Source organism: Lepisma saccharinum, chromosome 30, assembly GCF_977018435.1.
Source record: "Lepisma saccharinum chromosome 30, izLepSacc3.1, whole genome shotgun sequence".
In the NCBI taxonomy this organism is placed as follows: domain Eukaryota; kingdom Metazoa; phylum Arthropoda; class Insecta; order Zygentoma; family Lepismatidae; genus Lepisma; species Lepisma saccharinum.
In genome coordinates, this window is record NC_139258.1 from 7330280 (window position 1) to 7344204 (window position 13925).

Here is a 13925-nt window from a genome sequence, read left to right on the forward strand (position 1 = left end):
AAAACAATAGTGACGGCCATCTTGCTTATTTTACCTACTCTTTATGCATTTAAGCTAATCGGTACTTGGGCCCCACACGGCAAAACAACAGATTCTAATTTATCTTTATACATTAGCGGTAAAGTCTTTGCGTTGTAATCAAAAAGCATTTTGTTTTGATTTTTAATATCTGTTCCTGCCTAAATACTAATGGGGACTCAACACACTTCTTTTTTTTAAAAAAAAACAACATCATTATCAGCCAATTTGACATTGTGAATCGAACCCGGGACCTTTTCATTACAGCATAAACATCCTATTTCCAATTAGTTCATTTTCTCTTTGTGCACAAAAAGCTAATCGGAACTTTTAAACAAATACAATTGAATATCCAATTTTCACCAACATTGGGAATCGAACCCTCAACCACTTGGTTGAAACATCTCGCGGAATAAAAAACACCCCCGCGCCCGCGCCGCGCCGCGCCGCCCCGCCCCGCTCCGCGCCGCGCCCCCGGTCGCCGCCGCCGCCGCCGCTAAACACAAAACGCGGCCGCCATTTTGATTTTATTGAAATACTATTTATGCACAGATGGACTAATCGGGACCTATAATGGCGGGACAAAACAATTGGCCTCATTTAACTACCTAGAAATTCGAACCCGCGACCTCTTCATTACCAGGCGACAACAATAACCACTAACCCAAGGCCGCCATATTGATTTTATTCAAACACTATTTATGCACAGATGGACTAATCGGGGACCTATAACGGCGGGACTAAACAATTGGCCTAATTTAACTACCTAGAAAATCTAACCCGCGACCTCTTCATTGCCAGATGACAACATTAACCACTAACCCAACTCGATTTTCGAACTCAACCATTTTGTTGCCTTTATTTACACACAGGCTAATCGAGACCATTCAATATTGACATCGTCGCCTTGTAATCAAAGGGTCCCAGGTTCGATACTCGGTGGAGGCACATAGTGGTCCGAATCACCACTTTTCAACTGTAGGTCCACTCCTGATTAGTTTTGCCGTGCATAAAACGGACTTAAAACAAACTAACTCAATCTATCAACCAATCAATATTGACTCTACCAGGAATCAAACCCTCGATGCCTCTTGTTTTACAGAGCAATAACCTTAGCCGCTAAGCACCTTCGGCGCCATCTTTAAATCATTTCTTCATGTCTTTGAATCATAGGCAATGGTTGCGCGCGCATTTCCTCCACACACACACAAACATACGCACGTGTTAGGTTAGCATACATCAAGAAACAACGTGACAAATCCATTGACCCCCCTCCCCCACCGCTTCCGATGTCTTCAAGGTGATCAGACACGTTCTGCTGACTCAACAATAAAATCGCTCGTGGCCCGCTACACCGGATGTAACATAACACCAGGCGCATCAAATTTTTGCTGACGCGTAGGAACATAGTGCTGTCATTCTACTGATTGTGTTAATTATAGGGCTAAGTTCACCGCAATCTTATTGGGAGTTTTAAAAAAAATACAGGTCCACACTGATAATCATAACTATGTATTATAATTTATACACACAACACGAAATCACACTTCCCTGCACTCCTGCCTAGGGAAAACTGTTTACACAAAGTTTGCAGCTGGTGTCACGATAACACGCCACTAAATAAAACATAGCCACGTTAGGCTTACGGTATCCGAAACTTTCCGCGACGGTTTCCAGTTGTTGCCGGAGTAGCTTCTCCGCGCACACTGAAACTGTAGAGTGCAAAGATATGGCAGTAACAAGACACCGCGCTCAGAATGAATTAGCCAATGGGAGTGCAGGTTTCTTATGGCATTTCATATACACAAATAAACAATTGAAGCTATATGCAAATATAAAAATAGAGATAAAGAAAGAAAAACTAGATAAATCTGCAACAAGTGGGTATGCAGTTTTTCCAACCTTTTTTCCCACGGGTTTGAAATTATGCTAATACGTAAATTTTGGGGTTATATAACCATTGACGGATAGCCTCACGAACCATTTACGGTTAGGTTAGGTTAGGTTAGGCAAGTATAGCTAAAATTTGGGGTCGTAGAACCATGCACGGGTAGCCCCACAAACCATTCACGGATAGCCCCACGAACCATTCACGGCAAGCTTAGGTTAGGTTAGGCAAGCATAGCTAAAATTTGGGGTCACGTCATCTTCTTGAAAAAACACGGGGTGGTTGGAAACAGTGACAGGGGGTTACGTCATCAAACGCACGGAACATCCGGTTCTCGTAGAGGAAGTACATGGAAGCAATGGCAATTGCGCTATTTTTATAAATATAAACATGAATTATCGCTAAAAAAGATGAAACGATGACAGAAAATACATTCGGGAACTTCAACAATGCTACAGAAAGTGACTTGCGTAAGTAGTTTCTTCTGTAAAAACGAAGAAATCCGTTTTGACTAGATGAAAGTGTTACAATGTTTTCTTCTGATTATTCCATTTACTTATATAACCCGTGGCATGACAGCCCGTGACGGCCAGTGACCACAATCACTAGGGAATCGTCGTGCTCACTGGCGTATGCAGGGAAGGGGCTGATGGGGCTACAGCCCCACCCGAAATTTTGAGGGAATAAAAAATGTTCAAATGAAATACTCGGGAGAATCCAAGGCGATAACTGAATCAATCAACTTCCAATTAACATTTTTGTCTTTGAACAAAGGGTCAATCCATATGAAGTCATACAACATGGTTGCTTGACCATTTTTAAAAAAGTTTATTTTTTGTGTGGTGTCAGCCTCATAATGTTGAAAGTTCAGAACCACTGTTATTTTATTTTTACTATCACCGATTTGAAGATGGCGGGCATTTTTTTTATCATGGCGCGCGTCATTTTCTCCAGTCTTAAGCATCAGCGGCAACTTTTTTATCTCAGCTCTGGTAAGTCCTACGACAATGAGACAAAATCTGTGATGTCAAGCACATTATAGGCTACAATTATATTTCTGTGTAATTTTCTAAATATTATTCCTTCATAATATATTTTAAGGTTAAAATTGTATATTTTAATCGCTCAAAATGACAATTTCGAACATTTTTTGGGGAGGAAGACAGTTATCTCAAACTCAAAATTTTTACTGAAGTTACTTATCATGGAGTTCTGTATTGTGTACAAATTACAGATTTTTAAACAACTGCCCACCAGAGATATTTAACCCTGAACTTGGAATTTTTTAACAAAAAGTACATATTTATGACCCTGTAGACCAAAAAAATATTAAGGTCTCAAGCTTCAAATAATTTTGACATACTCTATTGGTACACAGGTACTTGCACAAAAAAAATCAAGTGCGAAACAAACTGCCTTCCCCTCCAAAAAATGTCCGAAAGTGTCATTTTGAGCGATTAAAATACACAATTTTGAGCTTAAAATTTATTCTGAAGGAATAATATTTAGAAAATTACACAGAATTATAATTGCAGCCTATAATGTGCTTAACATCGCATATTTTGTCTCATTGTCGTAGGACTTACCAGAGCTGAGATAAAACAGTTGCCGCTGATGCTTAAGACTGGATAAAATGACGCATGACATGATAAAAAATGCCCGCCATCTTCAAATCGGTGTGGTTCTGAACTTTCAACATATGAGGCTCACACCACACAAAAAATAAAGTTTTTTAAAAATGGTCAAGCAACCATGTTGTATGACTTCATATGGATTGACCCCAAAGTATCTGTTGGATTTAGTTTACCGATACAGACCGATATTTTGCGTTATTTTAGTCTTTTGTGGGGTCCGCAAGAAATGCAGCGCAGCACTTTCGTCGAGTCTAATTATCCTGGAAATTATGCAAAATTGAAAGTTACCATTAATTTTGCATATTTGAAAGCAAAACTCTAATATAGTGATGCAAGTAATTAGAATTAGTTACTTACACGCTAATATTAGTCAATATTTTGAACAACTCTTTATCGGCATCGGTGTGGACATCGGCTCAAAGTTGCATCGACTTGGCCATAGTAATTATGAAATACAGGGTGTCCATAAATTAAATATCTATTTTGGGAGCAAATTTACAATAGCGGACCCCTTCCCGATTTTTTTTATTATTTCGCATACTCACTAATTGAGGCCTCCTAGTCACGAATTTGAAGTTAAAATTTGGGGGTCACGTGTAGAAATTGCAAAATAAGCTCAATTGAGTGGTCCGCGATCGGAACAGAAACCCTGGATTTCTCCACGGAAACAATGGTTATTTCAATATTTTACGTTTTAGAACGAAATTTTAACTATGTTTGCCTGACCTTACCTAACCGTACCGTGAATGGTTTATGGGGCTATGCGTGAATGGTTTGTGGGGCACCGTAAAAAAATCTCAGTTTGTAGCACTTGAGCGACAAATTTTTTAACTACACAATCGTGATCAAGTGTCCCAAATTATTGGCTATGCGAAATATGAACTAATGCCCTGTATTATTAATATGTACCCAACTAAAACTTACTAAAAAAACTTACGAAAGAAAGAACTTTATTCCCTACCTTCAAAGTCGCCATCTTCCTCACACACGCAGATTACGGAACAAGTGAAGGCTACGTTGAACAAACATGGTTTCCATGCTTGTATACGGAGAACGATTGCGGTAATTGAAAAGCTTATTTTACAACTTCTACACGTCAATTAACAATTTCAACACGTCACCCCCACATGTTAACCTCAGATACTTCATCGGGACTACGTATTTCGTGAGTATAAGAACTAGGGTAGAAATTACGGAAGGGTCCCGTATTGTAAATTCTTACCGTATTTTGTTGAAATAGTGATTTTTTTCAATGTTTTTCGTGGTATATGTTCGTTACACATTTCTTTCACGACACACTCCCCATCTGTCGGCAGTGGCGCGAAACACGGTCTGGAGAATTGCCGGTGTTATGGTGGCAGCAGCTTATGTGGTTTCGGAGCTAATCCAATGTGCTGATGTTTAAACACACGTCTGCAAGACGGGGCAACATGCTATTATGCCTTAGAGGTACGCACGTTCCTGAATGCTCACTTTCCTAGGAAATGGACTGAGCGCGGGGGGACCCTGCCGGCGCGTTCAACTGACCTGAACCCCATGGATTTATTTCTGTGGGGATTTATCAAAGGACATGTGGTCACCTGACCCATTAACACATAGGTGGAGCTCCGAAACCGTATTACACAAGCTGTATAATGGTCCAGGACATCTTTCTCGCCACTGCCGACAGATGCGTCGTGATGTGGATGGTGAACATGTTGAAAGTAATGTGTAACGAACGTATACCATGGAAAACATTGAGAGTAAAATCACTATTTCGACAAAATAGATACTTAACTTATGGGCACCCTGTATTTAGTTGCGCATCCCTCCCCAAGAATGCAGCTTTGTAATATCTACCCTTACAATTCCAGCACCCTTCCGAAATAACTGCGTACGCCAATGTCACCCCATAACTGGTTGGATGATGACACACCTCTAGTAAGAGTGAGGGCGGCATACGGTAGGTAGGAAAGCTCTGGTCCGTGTTACTTAAAAAAATGGTACCAGTCTGTTATAGGGCGAACACATTTCTCTCGACTATTTCGTCTTTTTTTACATTCATACTTACCTATTATACATTGCAAAACATTATTTAAGGTGGGATTGTGCTTTTTTCACTGAAATAATTGTAATTTTTCACATTATGAGTATTTATTGTTCGTTGCTTTTTCGCTTCTGTTACACGCAATATGGAGGGCAAATATTGACTAGCGTTGTCTATCATCTGTGGGTATGCAGTGTTTCAAACCATCTTAACCGAAAAATTACTACTTTCGTGTTACAGATTTTTTTCCGGGTTCCAAAACCCCACGAACCATGCACGCATTGCCCCACAAACCATTCATAAATAGCCCCACGAACCATTCACGGCAAGGTCAGGTTAGGTTCTGTTAGGTTAGGCAAACATAGTTAAATTGTCATGTTCTGGGAAAACAATGGCGTCGTTGGAAACACTGACCGGGGGTTACATCATAGAATGCACGGAACATTTGGTTCACGTAGTCGAACGTAATGGAGGCAAGAGCGTTTGTGCATCGGAGAGACATTAATGTGGAGAAATACATGATTTACTGGCCGAATAAGTTGAACGAAGGGAGAAAACACTTCCACGATCTTCCAAAAGTCTACAGAAACTTAGTTCCGTAAGTAGTTTCTCCTGTAAATTTGAAGAAATGTGTTTTCCCTATAACAGACTGTTACCAAAAAAATATATATTTGTTTCCGTTATTATCTTGCTCTTAATGTTCTCTTGCATTATGTCTCACCAGTCTTTTATTTTTCTCTCTGTCGCCTCTTCTACTTCTGTTTGAGCCTTTCTCGTTTATTTCTGTCCTTAATATTTTCCGTCACTAAGTTGTCTCATCTCTCTCTCCTTTTCGTTCTCTCACACACACACTCCCTCTCTTTGTATATAACCCTTTCCTAAAAAAAAAAAACCGCCTCCCCGGAGAAAGGCAAATGATAACACTGCAAGGACTCGACCCAGGAACCAACCGAATTTAACCCAATTTGTCTTTTTCGTTTCTTTCTTAAACTGTAATCTTACACCCCCTTCTTTATTCTCGTTACTAAACACTCTGCAAACTTCTCTCACTGATTCTTGACAATTCTCCATATTTCCACTACCGAAGGTACTAAAGTACCCGATACTTCCCAGGAAATCTCCCTACTTCTTTCCTTCCTGATGATGTCCCGGGTACCAACCGTCGTACCGATGTTCATCCCAGTCCGACCAACTCTTGCTGGTCTCCCGCAAGTCTCCTTGCATCAAGCACCACTCGTTCTTTCATATCCCTTCCTAGTATTAATACTTACATCTCAAAGCCAATAATACTCTCACTATCTCAAACATAACATACTAGAACATAGACCCTGCTTAACATTCATAGAATCGTGTTAATGTATATTCCTCATCTCATTCATCAACACTAATGCACACGACACATAATAAAACTTATCCTAAGAAAACATTACCCACCCAATTACACACTTATGTAATTTCGTATCTGTGTTCATAAATAATATTAATGTTAAACACTAACACATATTTACTTCCTACTATTACTAACCTTTATCTTAATCTTCTTACCTTGTAGAATGATGTAAAACCAACTTAGTTCAGGAAAACCGAACATATCTTGTTCTTCACACTGGGGCATTCATGCCAATGTCACAGTGAATTATTGTAATAAAAAATGGAAAATAAAGAATGAATCAAAGAAAAACTGACGCCCTGGGTTAATTTTCAGGTACCAGGGCATAAGCGCATACCTCCGAAAGTAGTTTGACTACTTTTTTTGATCCATCGGTATACATAAAAATAATAATCGTTCTATGTAACCATATCTTGTATACTGTTTAGGAAAATAAATAAATAAAAAATAACCCTTTTCTCTATCCATCTCGGATCGTCTTTTTCCGCTTCCATTTCTTCCGACCTTCCTCTCAATTTGCTTCCCTCTTTTTTCGCTTCTTCTATTTCCGTTTTCCATCCGCTCTCTCGCGAATCATTCTTCTTCTTTATCTCTCAACTATTACACTCCCCCTTTATCTTCCTTAAGGTCTTCAAATACAGTAGCGCCAACTTATATGGTTCGTGGGGCTATGTATGAATGGTTCGTGGGGCTATGCGTCAATGGTTTGTGGGGCTACGTAGGTATTTTTGGGTGGAGTGGGATGGAAACACTGCATGCCGAGTACAGTAGTGAAACTGTGACCGCCATTTTGCGTGTTATCGAAGACAAAATAAAACAAAGAAAAGTTACTCGATATGTCGCAAATAGAGCTTATTTCCGTGAAATAAGCGAAATGCCAACTTCAACAATGTTTCTCAATGCAGAATACTTAAGTACGAATATTGAAATTAAATTAACTAGCAAATTTCAACCGTTGGTCCGATACGAGAAATTAACTACAGTCATTTATGATGACAATAATATTTACTTAATTAATAACATGAACCTTGGAGAGCCTAATTATGCAGGTTAATAGCCATCGTTCCTCAGTATTACGGAAGGGTATTGACAGCCAAATAAAACCTTGACATCATTCTGAGCCAGAAGTAAGTACGAAGGGGCTATAAGTAGCAAAAGTATTTCTTCACGATGTAAAAACTTTAGAAACCCTTTTCGTACTTTTGTTCCAACAGATGAAAATCGAGCAGATGAAGCTGATAGAACATTTGACTCTCTCCACGATATCACCACCTTGACGAAGGCCACGGCCGGGTGAGGGTGCGTGTGAGTTCAAGTGATCCTACAGTATTCTCTACGGAAGAAAAGACAGCTCAAGGATACTTGAGAATCATGGCACAGAACGTGTGATGTTTCTCTTTTGAAATCCTCCAGAATACAATTATACTCCAGAAGTGCAGTTGCAACCACTTGTTAACATCAACATAAAACAAAATAATTTTACCAAATCGCACATAACAAGCCGAGCCCCTTTATGAAAATTTTCACCACTATTTCTTACATTTACACTTTCGTAAGCAAATAGCGGTAAAACTATCATATGCGGGAAATCGCTCTAACTCGTTCATTCTCTACTTTTCTACATTCGTACTTACCTATTCTGCATTGCGAAACATTGTTTAGCAAGGGATTTCGCTTTTTTTTTAAACGAAATTAATATCTATTGTCGACATATCGAGTAATTATTGTTCGTTCTTTTCTAGCTTCCTGAACACGCAAAATGGCAGGCAAATCTTGACTAGCGTTGTGTTTCAAACGGCAAAGCAGTGTTTCAACCTTCTTAACAGAAAAATTCCCGCATAGCACCGAAAACCATTCCCGCATAGCCTCAAAAACCATTCGGGATAGTATGACCATCCACGAATAGCCCCAAAAACCATTCCCGAAAAAACGATTCACGCATAGCCCCAAAAACCATTCACGATAGCCTCACGCCACCACGGTAAGGTTAGGTAAGGTTGCTTTAGGTTGGTCAATATAGTGAAAAAACTGTGCGTTTGGAAACACTTACCGGGGATTACGTCATCAGATGCTCGCAACATCCGGTTCAAGTTCATGGATGGAAATGCAAGCAACAGCTTTCATGCATCGGACGGACATTATTATAGAAAAATACATGATTTAGCGGACAAATACATTGAAAAATGAGAGAAAACACTTCTACGACCTTCCGAAACTACACAGAAACTCAATTCCGGAAGTACTTTCTCCTGTAAATTTGAAGAAATCCATTTCTCGGTTATGACATATGTACCCAAATAGCTTTTACAACATGGGTGGAAGTCCACGTGCATTCGGAACATCTCCAGCTGACTGCGCGTGTCTAGCCAGCGAGCCTACGAGCAGTGTACAGCGTGAGCATTAGAGTTAGCTATAGGCGCAGAGTAGAGATTACGTCAGCGGTTCACTTCTTGATTGGAGACGTCGGGAGTTATGACTCGCTCCCAAGGTGCAAGCGCAGAAAGGCCAGAGCTGTTACGGATATAATCTCACTCTAACTTGGGTTCAACTCCAAGTTTTAATTTCGTAACGTATTCTGAGAACTCGATTTTTCGTTCGGCCTGTAAATGTTCAATAGATATAGGGTTAGTAGCTATTTTGGTACTATTATAGTATAAGGAAAACACCTATAAATCATATTTTTTACATTGCTAACGTACTATTTTCGAATGCGGAACATTTCCTAAGGTGAAATAAAGCATTTGTAACTAAGATAATGTCTATTTCTTACATTTACGAGTACTTACTGTTACTTGTATTTCGATTTTGTAACACATTATGGCGGGCGATAGCGTACTGGTTCATCGCGCGTCGTGCGAGTGTTTTGTCGATTTATGCAGTGTTGCAACCTCGTTTACTGGAAAATACCTACTTTCGTGCCCGGATTTGAAATTATGCTAATACCTCGCAAACCATTGACGTTAGCCTCACAGACCATTGACGTTAGCCCCACAAACAGTTGACGTTAGCCCCAAAAACCAATGACGTTAGCCCCAAAAACCAATGACGTTAGCCTCACAAACCATTCACGTTAGCCCCAAAAACCATTTTCCGTAAGGTTAGGATAGGTTAAGTTAGGTTAGGCAAGCATAGTTAAAAAAAAAATAATAAAACTTATCGACACGTCATGTTTTAGTGAAAACACGGCGAGGCTGAAACACTGACTACGGGGTTTACGTCATCTAACACACGGAACATTGTGCTCTCGTGCAGAAAGCAAATGGCGGCAGCAGAAACAGCGTGTCGGACAGAGATTTTCGCAGAAAACAACATGTATTCGCATTAAAATGGATGAAAATTACATTCATGAACTTCCACAACGCTACAGAAAATGATTTGCGTAAGTACTTTCTCCTGTAAATTTGAAGAAATCCGTTTCCCTTATACTATAATATTACTGCTATTTTCAATCACAAACTTAGGATAATTTTATCATGTATGAAATGTAAAGAATGCTAATTACTCATGTGTTATATTTAGTAGAAGTGTCTCCCAAGAATGTAATTTTTTTGTACTACGTACTATGCAAATTTTTGTTCACGACCTGATCCCCGGTATTACCCATGACACTCTTGAATTGGTCTTTGATGTTCCATGGAAAGCTTTTGTTGTTGTTTTGGCTTTGAAAAGTATAGCCGTGCAAACCTCAACAATCAGTATGATTGCATTGTTTAACTATGACCAAAAAGTGATTGTACACTTAGTAACAATTACTTTATATTTGTTTATGTTTTCTATTGATATATCTAGGATACCAGTTTTATAACCTTTAAGCAAATTGTTATAGTGCATGAAATAAACGGATATAAACTGTTGACACGGCATTCTTGAAGGACTGCAATGTGATGACGACTGTGCAAAATTGGTTGCAGAAAGCAGTGCCGTAAGGCTGAAGTTTTCATAGGGTATGTACGTTAAGTTTCGTGAAACTTAGGGTAGGGACCATGTTTCCAATAACTTTGGATTGTGTTTCAATTAAATATGTGGGTGAAATAATTAATCCTATATATCATGTCATTATGGAGACTGATGCTGATAGTATACACACACTTGGCATAAAAGAGATTTAGCGAAGGTAGTTTTAAAATAAAAAATACGAAAGAAGTAAGTTAATTTGAACATGCATGCTACAGTAGTCGACAGTAGATGTACGAATTTTAGCAGAAAGTATACAGGGTAAGGTTAACCAGAGAGTATACGTATACCCTAGGCTACAGCCCTGTGCAAAAGTATCATCATGCCAATTGTCCACTCTCTTCACTTCTCGGTAACACTTTACTATAGGGGTGCCGGATTTCTTACTTTTTTACAGGAGAAAGTACTTACGCAAATCATTTTCTGTAGCGTTGTGGAAGTTCGTGAATGTAGTTTTGATCCATTTTAATGCGAATGCATGTTGTTTTCTGCGAAAATATCTTTCCGACACGCTGTTTCTGTTGCCGCCATTTGCTTTCTGCACGAGAGCACAATGTTCCGTGTGTTAGATGACGTAAACCCCGTAGTCAGTGTAGCAGTGTCAGTGCCCAGGAAACCGGAAATGTTCGCAAATCAATAAAAAATCTCAGTGTGTCACGAGACCCGGTCACCAATAACAGTGCAGAGGAACTTTCAAACAACGTATGGAAAGATGCCGCCCGATGCCGAGAGCATTAAGTTGTGGTATGACAAGTTCAAGACCACAGAATCTGTTGCTGACTTACCGAGAAGTGGCCGAACAATCAACCTCAGCGATTTCAAACAACGTAAAACGTCAGCCAAAAAGTTACCATTATGATATCTTACACAATATTTATTTTTTCGTGCATACAAAGTGGTTTTGTTGCCTAATGATACCAGGGGACACACTGAGCTTTTTCCTAATTTGTGAACACTACACTACAGCCACGTTACTGAAACCTGGAACAACAAAAACTTAGTTAGTTTTCCATTTTGGCACCACTTTCACATCTCTACCTTACATATAGCGGATATGAATAAAGTTTGTAATCAGGGAAAGACTTCTGGGACACCCAATACTTTTGCTACTTATAGCCCCTTCGTACTTATTGCTGGCTCAGAATTACGTCTCATGGTTTTATTTGGCTGTCAATACCGTTCCGTAACACGGAGAAGCGATGGCTATTAACCTGCATAACTGGGCTCTCCAAGGTTCGTGTTATTAATTCAGTAATTATTATTTTCATCATAAAAGACTGTTTATTAACAATCTTAATTACTTTAAACATTTTGTTTGGTAACACTATAGTATAGGGGTGACGGATTTCTTCAAATTTACAGGAGAAACTACTTACGCAAATCATTTTCTGTAGCGTTGTGGAAGTTCGTGAATGTAGTTTTGATCCATTTTAATGCGAATGCATGTTGTTTTCTGCGAAAATATCTTTCCGACACGCTGTTTCTGTTGCCGCCATTTGCTTTCTGCACGAGAGCACAATGTTCCGTGTGTTAGATGACGTAAACCCCGTAGTCAGTGTTTCAAACTGCCGTGTTTTCACTATAACATGACGTGTCGAGTATTTTTTTTTTAAACTATGCTTGCCTAACATAACCTTATGGAAAATGGTTTGTGGGAGCTAACGTCAATGGTTTGCAAGGTATTAGCATAATTTCAAATTCTTGCTGAAAGTAGGTATTTTCCGGTGAACGAGGTTGCAACACTACATAAATCGACAAAACACTCTCACAACGCGCGATGAACCAGTACGCTATCGCCATAACGTGTGTTAGAGAATCGAAATAACGAGTAACAGTAAGTACTCGTAAATGTAAGAAATAGACATTATTACGTTACGTTAATACGTTAGTACGTTAGTAATGTAAACAAATGCAAAATAAATTATTTATAGGTGTCACCCCTATAGTAAAGTATACCATTTCTCTTACAAATGCTTGTTCATAAGGATTGGAAGTGTGCTTCTGCTGGAATGGGCAACTTTGCATTGCAATATTACTCATTGCACTGTACTTGATGTCTTGCAGAGATCTCGAGTACACATGTACTTAAGTACAGACAGGATAATGAGGAAAGGGACAGACAAGTGGGGTCTAAAACATTGTGCAATGTGCCTCGAGCAGAGACTGAAATTGGTTTCAAGGTGTCACCATCGGAGGTTGAGCTAGTCAACCTTCTTCCTAAAAATCGAGGTGTATAAAAACTCACCCATCGGAAGTTACAGAATGAACAAATGTGTATCGGTTGACTTGAAAACGAAGCGGTAATATAGGTTATTGTCAGTGTACAAAGAAAAGGAAATAGGGAGGGAAGCCTGGTGGGAGCTGGAATGGTTGGGTGGGGATGTAGTGCTACTGCATCCAATAGGAGATGGTGGGGTATGGTGGGAGGGGATGCAGTAAGAGCACTGGATCGCAAAATTTGACAGCCTGTGTGGGAGGTTGAGGGATGCAGGGTACGGGAGGGAGGGCCCTCTTGGGGAATCCTGAGCATGTCCAGTTTTCACTTCAAGAGGTGAGCAGGTTGTTTAGTGTAACGTCCAATTTAAAGCTACGACATAGTTTCTTTAGAATTAGAAGTGGTGGAGCAGGTGGGTTAATTTGAAGCTATGGCTAAATAGACAGTAGTTCAGGGCCAGTAATGTCATGTAGATGTGTGCTATTAACAACAAATAATCCCAAATTCTCCTTCAAACTTCAACTGCTGTTTAGAAGGGGCAAACAACAAATCAATGTTCGTAAATAACTGAAAACACACCTACAGAAGGTTGTTCGCTTTATATCCGACCATGTTTTACGGGTACTCACCTTAAGAGATACCTCGCCGCCACCACCGATCATGTTCTCTTGCACCCCCAGCATTGTGGACTATCGCCAGGCATCACAGTTTCCATTGCAGCAAGCTCCGGTGCAGGACAGGCATGGGAATTCTGTCCCACTCCTCCCTGCAAGCTTTCCATAGACCATCCAGGGTGCGCG